The 25,167-nt window shown below is 39.3% G+C and overlaps 1 pseudogene across 1 annotated transcript in view; it reads left to right on the top strand.

The window, feature by feature from the left end:
• LOC311605020 (lysophospholipid acyltransferase LPCAT4-like) overlaps nt 1-24,882 on the top strand; it is a 45,205-nt pseudogene extending 20,323 nt beyond the window's left edge. Inside the window, exon 2 of the transcript in view lies at nt 23,244-24,882. The product of the transcript in view is annotated as a lysophospholipid acyltransferase LPCAT4-like (transcript). The remainder of the gene's footprint in view (nt 1-23,243) is intronic.
• The last annotated feature ends 285 nt before the right edge of the window (nt 24,883-25,167 follow it).

Below are 25,167 nucleotides of genomic sequence, written 5' to 3'. Positions count from 1 at the left end.
GTGCCTTATCCAATCACAATCAGAGAGGCTCCTCCTGTAGCAGATGGAAGTGAGTACAGAGACCCACGGCCAGATATTATACTGAGAGTCTAAATTGGAGGTCTCCATCAGGTGCCTCTTCTTAGAGAGCACAGAACCCTGCAGAAGAAGGGTACAAAAGACTATAGGAGTCAGAAGAGGATATGTCCCACCTAATCAAGTAATCAGGGCTCACATGTTTTTAAAAAGGCTAAAATGGCAAAGAAGGGCCTGTTGTCAGTTTTTTCCCATTTATCATCAAGTTGGTTAAACATACTTCTTTTATTTGTCATATACATCTTTTGCTATGTTATATTTAAGTCCTTCTATCACTAATTTTATAAGTACTTTTGATGTTGGAGAACATTGAACAAATTCTAAAATAAATTTTATGTGTACAGAGACAGTCATGTGATTTGTTTCTTTGAGTCTTTTTGTTAACTGTAAATCCTTATTGACCCATATTTTGAGTGAGTCTTGCATCTTTCCAATAACAACTTGTTCATCATCAGTAATATTTTCCTTTGTTATTTGAACATCATATTTGACCCAATATTCTATTGAACATTTCTGTCAACAAACATGGCTCTTCTCAGTCTTGTCTGACAACTGCAGAATTCACTAAATTGTCACCATTGTGCAGAACATTTTCATCATTAGCCACATAGTGATTCCTCAGAAGTTTCACACTCATGGTTAAAAGAATTCATTAACAAATTACTAATCCCAACAACACAATCCCCTGTATGCAAATATGTAAAACTCAAGGGTCAAAGAAAAATGTGGAGCAACATAGATTTTCATATTTTCAGTAAGAAATAATCTTAGATACAAAATAATATGTTGCTGCCACACTCTCCTGACTTCTAAGAAAACAGAAAAAGAAAACAGAAAAAGAAAAAATAATAATTATCATGAAGGATTTAATGAAGTTTGCAGGTATTATATTCTATAATGGTCTAAAATATTGAGCTCCTCACAGAAAGAGGAAAAACTAGGATTCCAATGAGATCAACTCTGTGTGATGGCTGTTCTTGGATGTCAACTTGCCCTAAGTAGGGAGGCATGTCTCTAAGGAATTCTTTTTTGTTGGATTTTTTTAAAGATGTAAAGAGCTACCCTAAATCTGAATTATTAAGGTGAGAAGACCCAACTTAAACCTGGCCCACACCTTCTGGAAGGTATGGAAAGGTAATAGAAGAACACATTTGCTCTTTGCCTGATTGCCTTGATTGCCCGACTGCAATGAAATCTTGTTGGCAAGTTCATTTCTTCACTCGTTTTAGAGTCAATTTCTTTGTCTCTGAGACATCCAACCTCAGAGACTGAACAATTTTTGTCTTCTTGTTTTTCATGGAGAGGCAGCCTTTAGTGTGACCATAGCCTATACACCACTCTAATAATAGTGTGCGTGCGTGCGTGTGTGTGTGTGTGTGTGTGTGTGTGTGTGTGTGTGTGTTCATTCTATCCAGTTCTATTTTATTAGCAAACCCTGACTAGTATAGATGTTGGTATCAGGAGTGGTTCTAGAGCAACAGAAACATAAAGATAAAAAATATCTGGACTAGGCTTTCCAGTTTGCCATAACCTACTTAGTAAAGCCTTGCCTAGATGTATGGAGGACAGCTTTTAAAAGCATGGTTTGAGCTGGGTGGGATGGTGCACACCTTTATTCCCAGCACTTGTGAGGCAGAAGTAGGCAGAGCACTGTGAATTCAAGGCCAGCCTGGTCTTCAAAGTAAATCCAGGACATCCAAGGCCACACAGAGAAATCCTGTCTTAAAAAAAAAATCTCATGGTTGGAACTATTTTACAAACTCATCAGACAAATTCAATTGATTGCGATGATTCACCAGTTATGAGAAGCCAGGAATTTAATGACTTTCCATTATTTTTGACAACTTGTGGGAAAATATGGAAATAATGATGCTTTTTGGTTACTCCTAGCATCTCTGGAAAAATTTATGAAGAAAAAGAATGTGTTCTATGACAAAATTAACTATGATATGAGGATATAATGGTAAAGGTCGACAATGAACTTGGCGATACAATTAACTGGATCCAGAAGCCTATAAACAGTCTATGGTTTTCTAAGTTGGCCTGGAAGGGAAACTTCCTTCCCTCAGGCACAGAACTCAAGTTTCAGAAAATCAACTTATAAGGTTAGCTGGATTACAGCGAAAATTCAAGTTTCAGTTTCAGAGGGTATGGTTAAAGTAAGGACATTAATTGATAAAAAGTGGAATCCTGTCATGGGATGGAGATGTGTACAAGGACCCTACTGAGGCCACAGATTTTGAACCCTCAGATTCTCAGGTGTTTTTCTCACCTGAAGAAGTGTTCGCCCTTAACGGAAGGTACACTCCATTTCCACAACCTGAAGTATTGTTTTGTCTGCCTCTGCCTGAGGAAATTAATCTTTCATAGTGATAAACCAGGAGTGAATGTCCCCAAAGGAAGTGTGATACAAGGCAACACTGATGTCTCTCAGGCATCAATAATTGCCTCTAGACCTATATCCAGAATTAAAGCTAAGCTGTCTTCTAGAGAAGAAATAGATTGAGAGTGTAGACCCTGAAGAGGTGTGATACGCAATTAAAAGGCTTAAGTAGATATCTGGGCAATATTCTGGAAAAAGATTTTAAGGGTTGTTTAATAATGGTGAAAGGAACATGACACTAGGTTTATTAATATGGTCCAACTGAGTCAAATTTCTAGGTTGAATATGGAATCTGACACAATTTAAAAATAATGTGTAGAAATCTTGTTTGATTGGTTGGCAGAAGTATTTGTCAAGAGATGGGCTTCTGAAAAGTGTCTGGAGAAGCCTGATATCCTTAACTTAATGCTAATGAAGGAATTTTAAGACTCAGGGAAATGTCAATCCTAAAACATAACCCACTCCAATGAGAATGTCCAGAAGACATGCCCTTCAATTATCCCATATGATGCAAAATAGTAAGAGGGGCATCAGCCTACTGAAAAGCTTTGTCATCACCCTTTGAAATGAACCAGATCCTAGGGTCAGAGATGCTGCTGCTCAGTTGGATGAATTAAATGCAATGTAATTCATTGGGCCATGAAGTTATAAGGGCCAGGTGGCAGCACTGAATCTCGCAAGGCGAGGTGATCATAGTTATCATAGGCAACACATGCAAACTGATTTTTATAGAGATTTTATTTTATTTTTGGCATATAGATTTATATTATTACACATAAATTTAAAAATTACATACAGTCAGAAGAGCCACAAAACAATCAGGGACTACATGAATGTTACATTCATGGTATTTTGGCTAATTGTATTTGGCAACCTTATAAAAAACATCTTTCCTATCTTGGGGATTCTAAAATTCTGAATTAGAATCAGTACCTATCATATTTTATCTCTGTCAACTTAAAACATCTATCTAGACCTAAAAAGTTCTTAACTCCTAAACAACTAAAGTTAATTGTAAGACTAAACTATCTGGTCTTCGACCCCATCAGAGACTTGAGAAGGAATAAACTTAATTATTTGAGTGAACCAGAAGAGCAGGTTAGCAACTTCCAAAATGAGAAAAAAAAAATGACAGAGACAACTTGGTACCTGAACAGTCACCCAAAGCTCTCTATAACGTTGGAGCATCATTTTCAGCCTTCTGATTCAATATATATAACAGACATATTTGTGAGGCAGGAACTATTAAACATTTGTGTAGGCTGTCTTGGCAGAATTTGGCCATTGATTCTCCTGCATCTGCAAATTGATTTTTATGGTGGCAGAAATGGATACTATACATTGAGCCTCAAAAACATGCACATCCACTCACCAAGGCTGACATCGCTACAGCTCCTGCTGAGTGTCACAGCAGAGACAAACACTAAGCACCTCTCTATGGCACCATTTTCCAGAACTACATCCCTACTGGGAAGGACAGAACTTTGTCCTTAACATAGTAGATACTTATTCTGAATATGGTTTTATGTTTTCTGTGTGCTTCTGCCCGAGCTACCATCCATGGACTTAGAAGATGCCTTATCCACCATCATGAGATTCTAAACAGTATTGCTTCTGAACAAGGAACTCTCTTCACAGCCAGAGAAGTGAACCATGGGCCCTTAGTCATAAATCAATTGGTCATCACATACTCCTCACCTTTCTGAAGCAGCTGGCCTGACAGAACAATGGAGTGGCCTTTGAAGACACAAGCAAAGTGCCAGTTAGGTGACCACAAATTGGAGGGTTGGGATAGAGTTCTCCAGACCGTAGCAGTATATGCTTTGAATTAGCATCCAATGTATTGTATGATTTCTCCCATAGCCAAGATTCATGGGTTCAATAATCAAAGGATGTAAAAACAAACAGTCCCATAGTTCCACCCATTGTCACATCTAGTGCCTCACTAATAAAATGTTAGCTTCCTGTTCTCACAACCTTGAGTTCTGCTTGGCTAGAAGTTGTGGTTTCTGTTTGTTTGTTTGTTTGTTTGTTTGTTTGTTTTCAGAGTAGGGAGGACTCCAGCCAAGAAACACAGCAAACATTCCATTGAACTACAAGCTCAGACTCCTCCCTGCCCACTTTGGGCTTCTGGTGCCCTTAAGCTGACAGGCTAAGAAAGAAATAACAGTGTTAGGAAGGGTGAGTGATCCAGACAAACAAGGGGAAATTGCATGGAGGTAAGAGATCCTTCAGGACATTTCTTGGTGCTACCATATCCTATGATTAAAGTCAATGGGGGCTACAACCTAATCCAGACACAATGACAAAGGGCTGAGACGCTTCAGCAATAAAGGTACAGGTCATTCCTCTAGGAAAAGAACCAAGACCTGCTGAAGAACTTGCTGAGGGTGGAGGAAATACCAGGTAGATTGTAGAGAAAGGCAGTTTTATCAGCTAAGAACTTATGACAAGTTCCACAAATTAGGATTGTTGACATGAATGTTTCTGTCATGCCTTGTTAAAAAATGTGTTTGTGCAGATATTTCTGTTTTCTTGTCTCAATTTCTTTATGATATAATGTAACACAAATTCAGATAATATCAGTGGTTAACATATTTAAATTTTGATATACTAAAGGACTGCCCCTCAGAGAACTGTGGCACCTAATCTAAAATATATAATGTGTTTGCATTGTACACAAGCTAATCAAATCATCTTAGGCATAATTATGATCTGTTTAGTGTTTTTTTATTAAGCTTGGCATAAGGAGATATGATTGTGTGTTGAATTGAAAAGGCATGGTCTCTTCTTGGTTCTCATTTCACAATCGAGAGCGAAAATTTGTCATATATTACCCACACTGAGGTGATATTGTGCACCATGAGTATTCATCCTTATCAGTGTTGCCTGAATTGAAAATGTACACTGTAATTCTGATGAGGATGATGTCACACTTAAACAACCTCAATTTTTTTTCTTTTCACATCTGTCTCCACATCTCTCCATAGCTTGTTCACTGCCCCAGCTGAATTTCAAAAATTCCATGAATTTATACTCACTTGGCTAAGATATACAGCTAGATGGAATTCAGCAAGTTTTTGTGCATAGAAATTTGTAATAAACACATTGTGGTCAAAAAATCCTTCCAAGAGTCCATCAAATAGAAGGACCCAAGTGATATAGCACAAGCAAATCATTTGTGGGTACCTACAAAATATATCACAACTATGATAAGAGCATGACAAAACAAACTGTAGCAAGAAAGAATACATTGTGCATTATATTGCAAGCAATCACAGTTCATACTGGCAAAGATGAGGTCACTGGTCACACAGCTCCTACATTCAGGGAGCAGAGATAAGTGAGTGATATTGTCCCAATTCTTTTGTCTTTTAATTAATTCTGAGACACAGTACATGAAATGAAATGGCCAACATTTAGATGTGTAACCATAATGTAGCCTAATGTGAGAGTGTAAATTCATGGCATCACCAAGGATATCACTGTAAAATATGTTTAGGAAGCTACAAAAAATTCTACTGGCACAGCTGTGTCACTCTTGTGCATAGATCCAAAGTCCTCTGTATCCTACTATACTATTTTAGAAGCCTCATAAAGCACAGATGTAGTTTTATATCACAAGGTTGTGTGTGGAGCTATGGATGTTCAACAGCACAGCCTCACATTCACATACAGATTGTCTACACTAAGTGGATTCAGTGAGCTACAAACCAACAAATGATGTTATTTTATTGTGCCTTGAACATTTGAACAAATTTAAGAATTTTTATTAAAAATTTAATGATCATGAAAAAATCAGTGCCTATATGGCCCTTATAGAGAATTATGGCTAAATTGTGTTCTTTATAGACTTCCTTCTTGCTAGGTCATTCAGTTCATGATAAAGAAGGGAAGATTATTGTGTATTTAATCCAATATAAGCTTCAGCTTCCAAGTAATTTCTACTTGGTAAACAAACTAACCTTATGAGGTTAAACATGGCAATAGGACAAGAGGTTCAATTCTAAAGCTACAAGATCATTCATTGTCTTTGTAAATGCATACATTGACTTCTGGCTCCCTTCCATTAACGGTCTTCACAAGAATGGTTGGGATGAGATTTAGTGCAAAGGAGAAAGGGTCATGAGCCAAATTGCAAACAATGTGGCTTCATAGCCAGAAGAAAGCAATAGATACTATTATATGGGGTAAGAAAATATGAAAGTAAAATATTTGCCAAAATACATTGGTTTTTAAAAATATTTTATTAATTTATTCATGTTACATCTCAATTGTTAGCCCGTCCCTTGTATCCTCCCATTCCTCTCTCTCTCCCACTTTCCTCCTACTCCCCTCTCCTATGTCTGTGACTGAGGGGGACCTCCTCCCCCTGTATATGCTCATAGAGTATCAAGTCTCTTCTTGGTAGGCTGATATCCTTCCTCTGAGTGCCGCCAGGCCTCCCCATCCAGGGGATGTTGTCAAATATGGGGCACCAGAGTTCGTGTGAAAGTCAGTCCTGACTCTCCACTCAACAGTGGAGAATGTCCTGTCCATTGGCTAGATCTGGGTAAGGATTCGAAGTTTACTGCCTGTATTGTCCTTGGCTGGTGCCATAGTTTGATCAGGACCCCTGGGCCCAGATCTGCCCTTCATAATGTTCTTCTTGTAGGTTTCTAGGACCCTCTGGGTCCTTCTATTTCCCCATTCTACCATGCTTCTCTCACATAGTCTCAATAGGATGTCCTCCCCTCTGACCCACTTCCCTGAATTTTTTTCTTTTACTATTTTTTTTGAAAATCACTTTGTTTTACTCTGGTGACATAAGGTACTGAAGAGCATGGACAGGGAGAGAATTGATTCTCTTTCCGTTACTTAATTAACATATTTCTATTGGCATTCTTCATTTGGGGCACTGTAGATAAGACATTAAAGGAAATCAGCAATATATTAAATTATAGTGATTAAACAGAGTGACAAGCATTGAGGTTATATCTATACGTGAAAGGAAATTAATAATTCAACAGGGATAGGGGAAACTTCACAAGGCCCTGCCATAGTTGAAGAGCCATAGGTAATCAATAGCTGCTGAGAGAAGGAAAGTCAGTCATCTTTAGGAAGGAATCTATGGTACTTTTTCCAGTCCCAAGTGTCCATCCCTAAATGCAGAGCAAACAGACTCAGACAGTCTAACGTGTGTGTGTGTGTGTGTGTGTGTGTGTGTGTGTGTGTGTGTGTGTCTATAACTATAGAAGAAGAGGTCATGAATCTAACCAAAATTAGGGTCATAGTAGAAGGTACAGAGGTGGGGAGAGAGAGAGAGAGAGAGAGAGAGAGAGAGAGAGAGAGAGAGAGAGAGAGAGAGAGAGAGAGAGGTGGAAATGGCATAAATAAATAAAATTATTATAATTTAGATATCTCCAAATACCATGAATTAATTTTTTAAACAATTACATTGTGACATAATAAAACAAGGTCTGGTACAGATAGACAAATATGACCTGTCTTAATAATCAAAGCCCATTAAAGGCTGTACGCTGCTTATCCTGGTTAATTCAATGAAGCCAGAAGGACTAAAGAACTCCACACAAGTACAAATGTGCCTCAATGTCATCTATTTATATTTATGTATTCCTGTCATTTATTTTTTTTTACCATTCCTTTTGTTTTATGGTCCATACTTATAACATCTTAACAATCCTTTCAGATTATCTATAACTTGAACAAGATTTTTTTTCTTTTCTTTTCTTTTTTCTTTTTTTTTTTCTTTTTCTTTTTTTTTTTTTTTTTTTTTTTTTTTTTTTTTTTTTTTTCTGTTTAGTTTCTAATCTTATGCCAAACTTAACACAAATTGAAGTCATTTGGAAAGAGGGAAGTCACCTGAGGAATTGACTATAGCAGATTAGCTTGTGGGCAGGTCTCTGTGGAATTTCTTGATTGTTAGATCATGTGAGGTGGTGCATCCCCTGTGGGCAGAACTACTAATAAGCAAGTGCTCTTGGGATGCAATAAGAAAGCAAGCTGAGAAGAAGGCAGAGAGAAAGCCGGGGAGCAGTTTCCCTGCACAGTTCCTCTCTCTTTTCCTACTTGAGTTCTTATCCTGATTTCCTTCAACAGTGGACTGTACTTTTAAAGTATAAGCTGAAACAGCTCCTTTCCTGCCTTAGTTGCTTTTGGGAGGAATGTTTCGTCACAGGCTCAGAGAGCAAACTAGAACAGAAAGCAGCAGCAGGAGAAGCAGAATACTGCTGAGGTGCACCTGATTATGTGGCTTGGGAAAAGGATTAGGAGAGTTTTGGAAGCTTTGGTCTGGAAATTCACTTAATGCTCAGAGCGTAAAACACTCCTGTTCTGTGGGCACTTGTGAGATGATAATGTTGGTTGAAGTGCAGATGACAGAGGACTGGCTTGTGATGTTTCAGAGGATAGCAAAGACCTTCTCGGGGCTATCCATGTAATGTTTTAGATGAAGAGTGTGTGGAAGGGAAACATGTGTTCCACTGGGTGTTCTGGCTAAGTTTCTATTGCTATGATAAAATCACTGGACCAAACCTGCTGGTGAGGACAATTTATTTGGCTTACACTTCCCCATCACTGTCCGTCACTGATGGAAGTCAGGGCTGGAAATAAAGCCGGGACCTGAGGTAGAAACTTAAGTAGAGGTCATGGAGAAATGCTGTTTACTGACTTGCTTTCCATTGCTTGCTCAGCATACTATTTTATGCCACTTAGTGCCTCCTGCCCTACGATGGCATCACCTCCAGTGAGCTTGGCACTCCCACACCTATCAATAATTAATAAAATGCCCCCACAGACTCGCCTACTTTTCAGGCTAATGAAAGCCCTTTCTCAACTTAAGTCTTCTCCTCCAAAATGACTCTGCCTTCTGGCAAGTTGGCAGAACCCCAGCCAGCACACTGGGATAGTGGTAGCTGGCAAGCTGAGACTGAGGCTGAATACTAACAAAAATTCAGCAGCATTAGGAAAAAATCTCCTGAGATGTATTTTTGGGGGGAGTCTGCAAACAGAAAATGTGGTCCAAGATGACTTAGGGTGCACATCAACCTGGCAATGAAACATGGCCATGTTGAGAGCCTCCCTCATGCTGCTTACTTCCTCTGAACCCCACAGGGTCATGGATAGCACTGAAGGTTTGATATTGTGGTGGCTTGGTGGCCTCACAGCATGACCCTGAGAGGCCAACACGAAGGTGCAGTCTTGGTTGCAGTGGAGATTTGAGGTTTGGGAGATACTAACTTTAGTCCTGTTTCTCAAATGATACCTTGTAGAATATGTGAGAATAACCAACTAGGAAGACTCCAGGATATTTGAGAGTTGGATAATTATAGATGTAACTCCAAATCAATGTTTAAAATTTAGGTAAAAAGAATGTTTTCTTAGTATATTAATTTAATTTTTCAGAACTTTTAAAATTAAATATCTATCAAATGCATTAGCACTCTGATCATTGATTAGTTTTACACTTTGGAATCTGCTAGAAATGGAATATTTTATTATTTCCAGGACACACAGTCTGCACTACTATTAGGGCCAAAATCAGGGTCTTCAACAGATGCCATAACTCTTTCCTTCCTACTCCAGAAAACTGGGGCAAGCTGGATGGATTCACATCCATAGTATTTTTCTGAATTCATTAGAGTTCTACTGAAGCCAAACATTGACTTTGATATACTATTGATTGTCACAGAAACCATAATAGGAATATTAATCACACTTGCAGGAAAATTAGCAACAAAAGGAAAATTATATTATACAGCTGACAAATTATAAATGAAATCTAATAAGTAATATTTTAACAGTATGGGTGTCCTTGCATAATACCTACAGCTTCAAAGCTGTACTTACTACTCTGCGTGAAACTTTGAAATGATATTGACATTTGTGCTGAAATATAATATAATATAAGCTTCTGTGATGTCAACACAACACAATGTTACTATTGCACCCTGTGTTGGCAGACTTTTCTATACCTATGAGTTCACCAACTTCTCTTGGTTTTCAAGTATCTCCTGTTTCTATTTTTGTTCCTTTTTCTAAGAGTTGACTCCTGCTCTATCTACACCTGGGTCATAACTGACATCAACTTGAAGAAATGTATCCAGTATATGCTGTGTGGCTCTCCTCATCTTACATCTGCCCCTCTGTGTAGTAAAAGGTCTTCGTATCATGTCAGCACTAATACACAGTTGCTGTCATTTCTCACTTCTTATCTCCTGCCATAAATTACCTATGATTTATATTGAGCATCAGTATATGTCTCAATATAGACCTGCATTTAAAATCCATCCTCTATGTCTCACACAATGGCATAAGTCCCCTGTGGGTCAACAATTCTCATTTAAATAACTATGATATAATGGAATGAAAGCGAGAATAAAAAAGGAAATGGAAGAGATGATATTTATGAGTGTTAGCACTTGACTAGAAACTTCACAAAGCACTCTACAGACATTCCTAAATTTAATCTTCTCTAAAATTCTGTAACACGTGGTCAGTGCCTATATTTTATACCTCTATTGCTGTCATTTTCAAAGAAATATTTTAAATATGCATGTGGGTTACAAAGAGAAACTGTACTGCAGCCTCTTTGAGCCACTAGGTGAACCTGCTGTTTTCCTTTTTTTTTTTTTTAAGCAATTATTTGATTCTAGTTGCTTAAGGCACAATTTCTACTAAAATTGGTGTCTAGAATACTAATGCTTGGAAAACCCCTTGGAAAGATCTGATAACTGAAGCATCTTAAAGAAATGGATCCCCTTGTTTCCTCATCTCCGATTTCAGATATAGTAAGGAAAAATTAAACAACAACAAAAACCCAGAGGATTTAGAAGTTGTTGCACAAATATTCCCCAACTTAGGCAATTGCCTTTCTCGTTCTCACTGAGACGTCCTGAGCTAAAGTGGCTGAGTTTTGAAACACTTCTCTTTACAAGGAAGAAATTCATTTTATTTTAATTTGTCTTCATAGCTGCTTTGTTTAGTAAGTAATAAGTTTGTTTTCAGGTTTGAATAAAAAACCTGTGACTCGTGACCCACTGAGTACACGTGGACTCATTGGGAGTGGCATAGGAAGTGTGGCCCTGTTGGAGACTGTGCGATATTGTTGGAGAAGCTGTGTCACTGGGCTTTCAGGTTTCAGAAGCTCAAGTAAAGGCTCCCTGTCAATTCTTCTGCCTGTTGATCAGGATATAGAGCTCTCAGCTACCTCTCCAGCCATGTCTGCCTGCACACAGCCATGCTTCCCACCATGGTGATAACGGACTAAACCTCTGAACTGTAAGCAACGCCCCCCCCCAATTAAATGTTTTCTTTCATAAGAATTGCTATGGTCATGGTGTCTCATCATAGCAATAGAAACACAAACTAATACAATTTTTATCCGTTAAGAAGTTTAGCCTCAGTTACAAATAAGAATAAAACCTATTTCTATTTTCCACTATAAACTTAAAAATTAAATACTCATAATCCACTGGGGAGTAGCCTTCCCTGTTCTCAATTCTATATTTAATTCTTAAAATTATCTTTCTTTTTCAAAGCATATCTGTAGGCAGAGATATATTAATTTATCCATATCCTTATGAAATATGATCATTTTGCATTAAAATAAATATGCACTGAGCCTTTTGTGATACAGATTTAGGGTAATACAATAAAAACTTCTATCTGATAATCTGAAATAGTCTATGCAAGAGATTTCATACAGCTTACATACTTCATACTTCAACTTTGAGCTCAGACATACAGAAGAATAAAGTCACTCAGAAACATAACTTTTCTCCATTTAATTAAATTTCAGTTGACTCTATAAGTCAAAAGCCCACTATTTCAGAGGTGTTGACAACTTGAACTTTCTGGAGGGCACTTCACACAGAAACTCCCATCCAGGCATTTCAGAAGAAAATAGCCTCCCCTGGCAGTTGTTTACACTTTACCTTCCTGGGCAGAAAGATGGATGCCCAGCTACCTCCACACATCAACTACACCAGCCATGCCTTGACTATTTGAATCTTAGTCATCGAGTAAGCTTTTATTGGGCCTAAGGTTTAGGATACTGAAATGATTTGCTCTGAAATATGAGGAATAATAGTGATAATAGTGCAACATCAAAATTCATACTATATTGAGAATTGTTAAAGAATGAGGATATGTCAACGTCATTCAGTAAAATAAGTGAAACCAGTTTATTCATTGTCCATTTGTCAAATCCATGTCTAAAATCAAGTAACATCTTGCTGGATGTCTATCTGCCAATTGCTGTAATAATATATATTGTATGATATGTTATGCATAAAGGAAGCCTATTTATTTGTGTTCCTAGTCTACATGCATGAATTCATATTTATGTTTTACAATATAATATGTTTATGTATTACTCATACATTGTATTTATATATATATGATGTATAACAAATATATAACATCTATGTGATGAAATTATAATGTAAACATATAATTATAGCTAATATATTCATATCTTATATATATAATTATATGATATATTACATCTTTCCTTTTCACAAATCTTTTCATATATCTTCAATTTTGAGAAGAAATATCTATCAAAATTTCTAAGCATATGTGATACTTGACTGACTCTCCTGCTCATTAGTTCTAGATTAAAAATGGAGAAAAGGAAGACTGCCCTATAGTCTGGAGTGACATCCTTATGGTCAAAAAACAATGACACTAGATTTTGTTTATTATAATTTTTATACTGCCTATGCAACTATTTCCATAAGGTTTACACTGATCTGAAAATCCTGAGGTCCCACATGCTCCATGGCAACTCCTGCAAAACTAGCAGAAGACATTCTATATGAGATACCCTTCGGTGATGCATTACTGAGGTGAGACTTCCTTTATATTATTACCTTTTGAATGTATGCTTGGTACAATGGATCTCTTACTTAAAGATAAAACTGAGTCCTTTAGAAATACCAAAACCTAATAAACTAATTGGCCAATTTTTTTTTGCTGATTTAATGTAAAAATCTACCTATACTATTGGTATATTCCAAACAAATATTACTGAAATAACAGGCATGCAACAAAAACATTTTGCAATTTTTTTAATAATCAGAAATATAAATGTGCGTCAAGCTGTTATGTAAAAAAAACCAATAATTTTAATCATTCTCTGCAGCTTTTCAAAATGATAGTGGTATCTATTATGAAAATTCACCATTCTTGTGGCTATTCAACCTGTATTTACAGACAGAATGTACAGAAGAATAAAGTCATTAAGAAACATAACTCTTCTCCATTTAATTAAATTTCAGTTGACTCTATAAGTCAAAAGCCCACTATTTCAGAGGTGTTGACAACTTGAACTTTCTGGAGGTTACTTCACACAGAAGCTACCATCTGACCCATTCTGACAGACAACACAAGTGCTATGCAACTCGCCTCTCCCTAAGTACTTTGAAACTTTATCTTTTTATTTTTATTTATTATAATTTATTCAGATTACAGCCTGAATGTTATCCCCTCACTTGTATCTTCCCACACTTCCATTCCCACCCTCCCTCCCTCTTCTGCCCTATTCTCCTCTGCTAGATCTCTGACAGAAGAGGACCTCCTCCCCCACCACATGGCCACAACCTATCAGGTCTCATCAGATAGCCTGCTTCCCCTTCCTCTGGGTGCCTACCAGGTCTCTCCACCAATTGGAAGTGATCAAATCAGGGGCACCGGAGTTCATGTCAGAGGCAGTCCCCATACTCCCCACTACTGTAGAGAATGAGCTGCCCATTGGCTAGATCTGAACAGGGCCTCTAGGTTTACTACATGCATTGTCCTTGGTTGTTGCAACAGTTTTGCAGGCCCCTCCTGGTTGCAGAGTCACCAGCCTTAATGGTCTCCTTGTGGGCCTCCTGAACCCTCTGGGTCCTTCCATCCTCCCATTCTTCCATAGCACTCTCAGTGTTCCACCTGGAGTCCTGCAGCACATCCCAACATCTGTCCTGATCTCCTGCTGGGTGGAGTCTCTCAGAGGACATCTATGTTGAGCTAATATCCACTTATAAGTGAATATATACTATGTGTGTCTTTCTGGATCTGGGATACCTCACTCATGATAATCATTTCTAGTTTCATCCATTGGCCTGCACATTTCAAAATTTCCCTTTTTTCTTTTTTGATAGCTTAATAGTATTCCATTGTACAAACGTACCACAGTTTCTTTATCCGTTCTTCTCTTGGGGGACATCTAGGTTATTTTTAGATTCTGGCTATTACAAATAAGGCTGCTGTGAACATAGTTAAGCAATTCGTAACCTTTGCAATGTGTTTAGATACACATATGGAATGGATCTCAGTTTCTCTATATTTTATTTCAACAAAACTTCTCTGACTTATTCTTCTTAGCATCATATTAGACTTATTCCATGTGTTCAGTTGTAACTCATCAAGGCAATTTAATTTTCCAAAAACACAGCACCAGAACCCAAAACATGCTAGCAAGGACATTTAGCAAATATGGCTTCTGCCTTTCATTCCTGCCATTGATGGTGACAATTTTGTATCCCAGTGGTGGGAGCTCAAGTTTACAAGCTGATCTGATTGGTCAATTGACACAAAAGGGAAAGGAGAGGTTCAGGAAATATAAGCCTTTGCCAAACTGAACCCCTTTGATAGAAAAAGATCTTACTCTGGACATGAGAGTGAACATCTGTAATCCCAGCACTTGAGGAGGCAGAAGCAAGCAGATCTCTGTGAGGTCTAGGCCAGCCTGGTCTACAAAGTGAGACTAAGACCATGAAGGCTACACAGAAAAACTTTGTGTCTAAAAAAAAAAAAATCTTATGAACATATGAAGCTTTCTAGGACAAACAAAACTGCATCTCGTAGTTAAGTTGCTTAGCACTAGCCCCTCACTTCCTGCATCTCACACTTGCATTGTGCTGTGTGCACTATTGCCTATTTCCCTGCATCTCACAATTATCTCATTCTCTGGTGGTTGAGTCACAAATCTAGAAAGACGGGGATGAGCAGAAACGTCTGTGAGGTTTCCTCCCCTTCTTACTTATGAGTGTCTATTCTTTTGACTTTCTGATATTTGGATAGAGAATTGGGAGACGAGAGAAAATTATGAAATTTATTGCTGATTAAAACACAAAATTAATTCCCTGAGGACAGCAAGATCCTCTCACGAAGGACAAGCTAATTATTTCCTTAGACACACAGTTGAGATGACTCAGAATTCAGTGCTTTCAGCAGTTTGAAGAAACAGTGCCGGATATGGTGTCTCTTACAGTCATTGATGATTCAAACTATGGTTTTTACCAAGAGGCCGGCAGGAACGTCCCAACTCTAAGACACCCCTTGTGAAGAGCACCAAATCACTCCTGCTTCCCTCTTGGGTCCTCTACAAATTCTTATTTCTTCCGTTCAAGTTTGTTTGAAATCCAAAAGACTTTCTTCACCTGAGGAATGACATGTCACCTTCCCTTCCTTTTTACCCTATACAAAATTTCCTCTACCCAACAATCAAGGAATAAGCTAAGACGATATTTTCTTCATAAAGTCGAGAGAGAAGCGGTATGGGGGGCAGCTCATCTTATCTTCTGATTCTAAGGAACATAAGCTTTTGACTTCTTTCACTCTTTGATCTTTAATGGCATCATGGTTGCCAGATGATCTCACAGTTCATGACGTTACTAGAAAGAGTAAGTGTTCCTTCCAGAGTTCCCAGTCTTATCAGTAAAAGAATTCTTGAGCAGACTCAGGAGGAAGTTTGAAGACAATTTTAGTAAAGATTGAAGGGAAAATGGAAGAGCAAGCAAGTTGTGAATCTTGACAGTTGCCTGGAGGAAGAGTAGCAGGAAGTAAGAGAGAGAAATCCATGTCCTGTGAATTAGCATCCAAGAACCCTCGCAGTTCCAACAGTGGAATCTGGGAAGCAGCTGTACTGGGCAGCAGTGGAGTGAGGACGCGGAGCCCAACTTCATCCGTTTGACCACAGCATTAGCAAAATTAAAAATTGTATCTTGTCTTTTTGTACTAAAATTTCAGTTTATATTTCTGTATAATATAACAAAAAATTGAAAATAACAACCTAAAGAGGCTTGAGGAGAATTTAAAAAGAAAAGTAGGAATAAATTGAAATAAAAAAGTATTTAAAATATTTCATGTGATAACTAAAATTATGCAAATGGAATCGTATATTTCTTAAATCCCCATGCAAGCCAAAAAGAATTTAACCCAAAATACCATCAACTAAAATTAGATTATCTTGAAGTTTTCACCTAAAATTATTTATTGGTACAGCCTAACACTGTTACATCAGAATTTCTGCAGGACGTAGTAAAAACTAAAGCCTCCCAGTAACTTCTTCCTCTGTGGAACTGTTGTGCTGTGATTATTTTTCCACTTGCAATAACCTGAATATAAATTTTCATTCCTACACAGGAAACCACAATTATATAATTATTTTTCGGATAGTTCTAAATATCCCATTACATAGTAGGAAGTGTTTTAAAACTCAGGACTAAAGCTGTCTTATAATTTAAAGATCCCAAATCTTAAGTTAAACCCCTTAAGTTTATATCTTTAAAGGTTAATAACCACTGCTTATTTAATGGGTTTTGTCTATTCTTTGGTTTTCTGCTTTGCCTTGGTTTGAAAAAAGATCAGCCTCTGGCAAGAAAAAATAGTTGAAAGAGGCTCCTCTGTTAAAGGCATTGTCTTATATGATATAAAGACAATTTTTATACAGCATTCTAAACTGCTAATGCATAATTAGTACTGAGTGGCCATCAGCTTGACATCTGGAAATATAGCTATGTCTTCGACATTCTCTGCTGTTAGATATGTCACGATCTATGCTTAAAGTGCACTACAGTCACGCGTAATGCCGCTCCCTAACTAGTCAGCTACAGACCACAGCCCCAGGCATACCATGGGACCTTAGAAACTCCAGAAAACTACCACTGCATCACTCTGAAACTTGAAAATGAAGTTATGCATTTCCTTTCTAGGACTCTCAAAGAAGTTAAGCACTATTAATAATGGTCCTGCTTGTGCTAGCAAATGATTTGGGAAATTTTAATATTAATCATGTTACTGAAATCTCTTGCTATCCAAAGAGTCAAGCTATTATGAAATGACACAAATCAGATACTTAATTGACAAATAAATAAGTAAATAGATAAATAAATATGAGGATAGCTACACTGACCTAAATCCTCACATACTATTTAGCTATAATAACTTTAAATTAAAAATAAGTTTTATTTTAAAGGTTAATGCTTTTTCCCCTGTCTCAAAGCATCTTCCCTAAAGGAAACACAACCTAAAGTAAATGCTGAATAAAAACAAAGGAGCCTGGTGTTCTAACATTGAGGCAAGGGTATGCTTAGGTCTGTCCAGAAAGTGAGCAGAGTACCAGATGGACATACAAAGACCACTAGACGATGAGACATCTAAAACATCTGACCAGAGACCACAGGATGAATGACGCATCTGAAGGCAAATGACAAATCCATCAAAGGAGGTGTCCTAACAGGAAGAATAAGCTGACAACCTGGAGAGACATCAGAGCTTTAAGTCTTCAAGCCAAGCCTTTGGGAAAACAAGTGACTGTGTCACATGTTAATTTTTGTCAGTGCAGATTTCAAATGCCTTTGTCAGGGAAAATAAAGATACACCTATGAGAGGAGACAGTATTATATTGTTTTGCCATGCTAAGAGTTATTTTTTATTTTTTTTATTTTTATGTATTATAATTTATTCACATTATGTCCCGATAATTATCCCATCACTCTTATCTTCCTGTTTCCACCCTCCCTTCCTCTTCTGTCCTATTCCCCTTCCCTAGACCTCAGACAGGTGAGCCCACTTCCATTACCATCCGACCTCAGCCTATCAAGTCTCATAAGGATAGCCTGCATTCCCTCCCCTCTGTGTGCCTGCCAGGCCACCCCACCAAGGGGAAGTGATCAAATTGCAGGCAGGAGAGTTCATATCAGAGGCAGTCCCTGCTCCCTACACACACACACACACACACACACACACACACACACACACACACACACACACACACACCACGGAGAATGAGCTGTTCATCAGCTACATTGAACAGGGGGTTCCTTCTTTGCTTGCAATGTCTTTGGTTGGGACATCAGTTTGTGCAGGCCCCCTGGGTTCAGATCCACTGAGCTTAACGGTCTCCTTGTGGAGCTCCTGACCCCTCCAAGTCTTTCCATCCCCCAATATATGTGGAATAGGCTATATCACATCCCTTTTGGTCAAAGCAAAAATGCTAGCAGAAATTAATCAAGAGATGGGTAAATTAAGGATGACTTTCCCCTTTCCACAGCCCTCTGTTAACTACTATTATAAATCTCTTATGGTTGCCTGTATTAATTAAACTACCCATATCAAAGGTAATGCATTCAACACTGGCCCCTAGTATAGCCACTATTTTCTTTTTTAAAAATTAGAAAGGAGGGGATATTGGGGACACCAAGGTCTTTGTGCGCTAGTACTTTGTACACAGACCACTAGGAAAACCATGAATGTTAAACACACTGAGGCCTCTTCTCAATGGAGGAGATTAAATATCTATTTAATATCTGCAAGTATGTGGAGGAATTTTAAATATACTCTGGCAAAGAATCACATCTGAAGATGTGGACCTGTGTGATCCTGCTGGAATACAAACAGGCCCTTAGTATATACCTTTAATTAATATTTAAGTAATATTAGTCCTCTGGGTGGTATACTCACCTTTAATTGCTCTCAGTAGAATATAGGTGTGCTTTTATTATAACCTTCGATGCCAAACAATGATGTCTAATTGAGGGAAAGATAAAGTGACAAATCAGAAAAATATTCGACAGAATGAGTCAGAAGTAGTATATGCCCAACTGTCACCAAAACTGACAGGAAAGAGAAACTGCCTAAGAGAGCATCAGAGAGAGAGAGAGAGAGAGAGAGAGAGAGAGAGAGAGAGAGAGAGAGAGAGAGAGAGAGAGACAGACAGAGACAGAGACAGAGACAGAGACAGAGACAGAGACAAAGACAGAGACAGAGAGACAGAGAACAATACAGTTAGGTGCCGTTGAGTTTGTGCAGTTCAATTCATGGAGTTCAGGGCCAGTTTTTCCAAGCAGAACAATTCAGTGAAAAGTTGAGAGAAGCCAGTCTTGATCACTCAGTTTGGGGAGGAGTTTTGAGCCAGAGCAGCTGAATTGAACCAGTGACTCAGAGTTTAGAAAGGGTGGGCATATTCAACAGTAAGTCTCAGAGGCTGATAACACTCTAGGCATAAGATAGCAGGCAGAGGCTGGAAGCTGAAGATTTCAAGGTCCAAGCTTGCAGGAGATTAGATTGTTTGGAGGCTAGAAGTTTCCAGGCCTCAGCCTAGGGATAGCTACAGAGAAACAATCTGGGCTCAGCTCAAGTCATGTGTTAGTAAAGCTTGGATATAGTTCTCATGTCATCCCATCTTCTGAAGGAATAAAAAAAAAACATTTACAGGAGTGGATTTTGTTAATTACCTGGTGACCTTTTTGCTATTGTGGCTGCAGACCTCAGCCACCTTTTGCTGTAGAAGCTGACCTCATCCACATTCCCCACAATGATTATTCCAGACCCTTCCTTCCATAGACTGCAACCTGTCTTTAGAGGAGATGTCCATGTATTTATATCATGCTGATCTACCTTAATGCTATCAGAGACCTCACTAGGTTCTAAGCCTTTTGGCTATATAAGCCACTCTCACGGTCACATGTACCTTGTAAAGGAGTTTCCATGTGGTTGCATCTTAAGCTTCATTGTGTGCCTGTAATTGGAATGATTACTTCCTGAGAACCTTTTTCCAAATTGTACTGTGTTTTAAATATGCTGATAAGGAACCACCTGGCACTGGACTCCCAAAAGTCTGGTCCAGGTTGATGAAGTTATTCTGAACTGGGTTTGCATTCTTGTCTCTTCATGGGTCACTGCCTGTGTTGACAGATGCAGGTCCACCTTCAGTCAGTGTCACCCAGAGCATAGAGACCTGAAGATATAGTATGAAATCCAGCCATTCTTGGGCATCTCTTGCAGTGTGCTTGCCAATAAGACAAGTGTAATGCAAGTGCTCTATCTCAACGTACTGTGATGCTTTTAAAAGTTTACAATGTGTTGGGACAGAAACATGAAGTGGCTTATGAATCCTCGTCTCCCCAGTATCATGTTAGACAGGTTGGCAGCATTCTATTCTCACTGAACCTAACATGGCTTCTCTGGATTCTTTCTACTTCATCCCATCGTGACATTATTTAGTACTTGTTCCAAATCTTCTGGTGGCTAATGTTACATAATAGGAATGATGTGGCTTTGCAGCTCCTACAATGCTGCTGCTTCTTATTTGTTGTTCTAAAATTTCATCCCTTTGACTATGTGAGAATTAGATAGATGGTTCAGAGAAACTCTCAAGTTCTCGCATCACTGATTTATGGCACGATATCAAACATTTCTTGTATACTGGTGCTTAAAATGAATTCCCTAAGAGACAAGTGCCTGTCATGGGCACTCTAGTGATTGTTACTGGGTATACCTCAAAGTATCAAGTGACTTTATCAGAAGAAATTCCATGGTTACATTCTCCATATCAACTCCATTCTCTGCCATCTGTTCTCTCCTTTACAATCTTTTCTTATGCCCTCACTACCACAGAAGGATGACTCAAATCAGGACTTCTGCCAATGGACACAGTAGCATCCTGTGCATCCTGACAATTTCACTGTACTGTTTAGCTAAGGCTGCCATCCTGAGTTTCAAGTATGATTTCTTTCTTGTTCATCTAGATCCACTGTGGATCAGAAAATAAACATCATGGGAATAAACAGGTCTGAGGAAGGACTTGCCACTTTGACCTTCTTTAAACCCCAAGAATAGTGTCCTTTATCATCAGTCATCATAAAATAAACAAAGTAGACCTTTTCTATATCCACTTAGGAGAGACATGATGGGTTGACAGTAGATCAGTTTGTCAACCTGCTCCTTGGCAGCTTAGAAAATGGGTTCTTCTCACCATTATATCATCATAAAAGGATTGCCATATTTGACCATATCCCCTAGACGGGGAGGCTTGGTGGTACTCAGAGGAAGGATAGCGGGCTACCAAAAGAGACTTGATATCCTATGAGCATATACAGGGGGAGGAGGTCCCACTCAGTCACAGTCATAGGGGAGAAGAGTAAGGAAAAAATGGGAGGGAGGGAGGAATGAGAGGATACAAGGGATGGGATAACTATTTAGATGTAATATGAATAAATTAATAAAATATATTTAAAAAGAATACATTGCAGATATTGCAGAGATCTCTAAACAATGGGAGAGAGCCCAGTAAACATCCTCACAGGCTCATTGTTTCTGAGTTCATTGCTTTGATATATAGAACACAGAAGCTTTAAGAAAAAAAAGCAAGATCTTTTGGTAGTTAGCTTGAGAGCTGCTCACCTTTTCTGTATGTCTGATAAACACACTGCTTTTGTTAGTGCACTGTGGTGATAATCTGATAGAAGGGAGAAATTTAAATGTTTCACTGTAGAATAGCTACTCACTCACTGGCTATGACTTCAGCCTAGAATCACGTTTATAGTGGGAAGTTTTGGGTCATGCTGAGTGACAGACAGGAATGGAAATCAGATTAGTAGGATGCTAAGAAAAAAAAGTCAATTTTTGTTGTCGTTGTTGTTTTTTTTTTTAGAAAGCAGAAAAAAGGTACATTGATTGTGTTTACCTTCAAGCAGGGTTTCTTAGAAACTACAAATGCAGGGGGTGGTATGTTGCTCATCGACCTCAGGGAAGCTACAAAGTCTGAAGGACAGTTTGCTGATGGGAGGAATTTGGTGCAAGTAGTTTCTCCAGCAATGTGTGGAATGTAGCTGCTTTGGTGAATGTCAGACCAAGTGGGAAAAAATCATCCATGACAAAATCTGCTAAAATGTACTGATAAGTAATGAGCATCCGTTCCTGCACATAGAGAAGAGCAGTGATAGTAACAGACTTTAGCACGTCCTGGGTGGGCGACAGGCCCTGCTTCAGCTAATAGAGAGAGTGTAGATTGTTCTTTCCTCCACTGAAAAGAAATTATGCTGAGCAGAGGATTCGCTGCTAAGACTCATCGTGTATACCAGAGTTAGAGACTTCTGTCTCCACCATGTGATGTAGCAGGAACTTGTGTAGGAAAGAGAACATTTGGGGATGGAAACCACACAGCCCTGGGCCTTTTCAGCAGACAGATCTGAGCAGTAAAAAGGCGATGACCACAGGATAGCCTAGAGAGAGTGGAGATAGAATCTTGAAGACACAGGAAAGAGTACATCCTGTCTGCTCTTGACTCTGGCCTACGCCAAGCAATGTGATCTACTCTACACTAACCCATTCCAGGTAATTAGTCAAAAGCCTCACTGATAATGATGGTTAATTACAGAGAGCTAAATAATGTGCTGTCTCTCATTTACCCAGCTATACTCAACAATGACTGTAAAAAAAAAAAAGTAAAGAAACAAGTAATGATATATTCCTGTTTTTACTAGAACACTCTTACTTTATTATTTTAAATGCTAAATACTAATATCAGTCTTGTTCTATATAATGCTTAGAGTCTCAGCCTGAGGAAGAGAGAAAAGGAAAACCCAGGAGATATAGATGTGGCAGGCAAAAGCCAGACTCACTAGTTGAGCAGTCAAACAAACAAACAAATAAGCCAGTCTTCATTTGAAAAGTACATATGGTCCCGCAAGAAGACTCTTTCAGAGGATAGTTTTTGAAGTGCCTTGTTCTACAGAGCTGGACCGGAAGTGGGAGTGGCTTCTGGGCTGGCAGCAAGGGGCAGCAGCCCTCACCCCTACTTCTCCCACAACGAGCCAGGGAAGTTCTAGGTCCTGGGACCCCTAGATCCCACCTCTATGCCCTCAGCATCCCCGAACCTATTCGTGCATGACTTACACCTCTCCAGCCAATGAGAGTTAAGTTCTGTTTCCTGGAGGTAATGCTAGCCCCAATCTGCATGCTTGTAGCTTTTATCGTCCTCTTTCTTCTTTGACCCTTCACATGGCTCCAAGTAGCAGGTCTCACTGAGGAGCAGCTTCAGGAACCAACTGCAGGATGGAGGAAGACTGGTTGCCACAATGGGCTCTTAGTCTGAGCCGTCTGCTTCTTCCTGCTTGGCTTGCTCTAGATCCTTTCTGGGGACAGGGAACCTCTCGCCCTGAAGTCCCTGCCCTGGTTGCTGGCTTCCACTCGACTTTCTTTGACCCAATTGCTCTATTCCCCTGTGACTGTGACCTGCCTAAGGTTGTGTCTTGAGTTGAGAATCTTTGCGTGCCTGTCATCGGAGCCCTTCTCATTTCCATCAAGCCAGCCTGGTATGCGGGCATGACCCAGCCTCTCCACACCAAGGACGTCAAATGGTTGAGGAGGCCCAAAGGCGGAATACCTCAAAAGACAAGTGGCCTTGGGTACTGTTTTTTTTTTGTTGTTTGTTTGTTTGTTTTTTTAAGACACCTTTTACAACAAGAAGGCTTTGCTGAAGTGCAAACCAGGAGCCTTTATTGCAAGGGTGCCTGTTCTCTTCTAGTACCCCAGGAGTTTGGACACCACTGGCGGGGCAAGGACGGGCCCTGGCGTACCCAAAGTTCTCTGGCTTGCAGCTTCTCAGCCCTGTAGCATCGTAGAAGTAGAATTCAGCTCAGCCCTAATGAGAGTAAGCACTCCCTCCCTTTATGCCAACAATGCCTGTCCAGAGAGTCATGGCACAGCACCTGGGCAATCTAGCCGCTGAATGTGAGTTTTTTGGGAAGCATACCTGTGATTGCGGTGGGGCAGCTGTGGGTAAGACTGGAGCCAGGGCTATGGGAACTAGGAAAGGTGCTACGGGAACAGAAGGCCGGGCTGTCGCCTGGCTGTGTAGACATCGGGGCAGAGGAAGGCCAGAGCTAAATCATCAAGCAAGAGGCATTCGTTGCCCAGAAGCTACAGCTCTCAGAACCTCAGACTATGGCTGATGCCTCCCATCTACTTCCAGCAGGATGCTAAGCGTTTGGTGGACTTCTGACATGTGTCCCTGGATGGGGCCTTGAGCCTGGCGGAGCTGACTCTGCTAGCCTTTGAGATCTTTGCTGAAGAGCAGGCCGAAGGACCTGACCACTTGCTGTACAAAGATGGCTTCAGCGTCCTCTTCCTGGGGCCATAATTTTGCACACCAAGCTGTGCCATTCTAATTGCAGCCAAGGCCTTTCCCTTTGTCAATTCCAGAATATCTCCCTCCGCGACTTTCTGTGTGGAAAGCTTTTGAGCATCTACCTATGCCCCATCAACAAGCCAAGAAGCACCTCCCAGATGCCAAATGCCTCATCCTCCACCCCCACAGCGTCACTGCCCTGGCCAATGTGACTGTGCAAGGCCCCAAGCAGAAAGATGACTGAGCACCTCAGCCCCCTATTCTTTCCTCAGCTCTAATGCAGGATTGCTCTCAGGCCAGGTCAGAGGGCTACTGAATGCCTCAACCCCATCTCGGCTCCTTTTTGTTTGTTTGTTTGTTGCTTGCTTGCTTTTGTTGTTTCTTTGTTTTAAGTTAAATTTAATTTTTTCTTTGGTGGTGATTTTTTGGTAAAAGACTATTTTACATATGATTATATATCTATCAAAAATAAAGCTCAAAAATAAACAAACAAAACTTTCTGAATGCACTAAATCATAAAGTCAACCAA

This window comes from Acomys minous (genome assembly GCF_964271855.1).
Source record: "Acomys minous genome assembly, chromosome: 9".
In the NCBI taxonomy this organism is placed as follows: domain Eukaryota; kingdom Metazoa; phylum Chordata; class Mammalia; order Rodentia; family Muridae; genus Acomys; species Acomys minous.
This window is presented reverse-complemented; position numbering and strand designations above follow the sequence as displayed.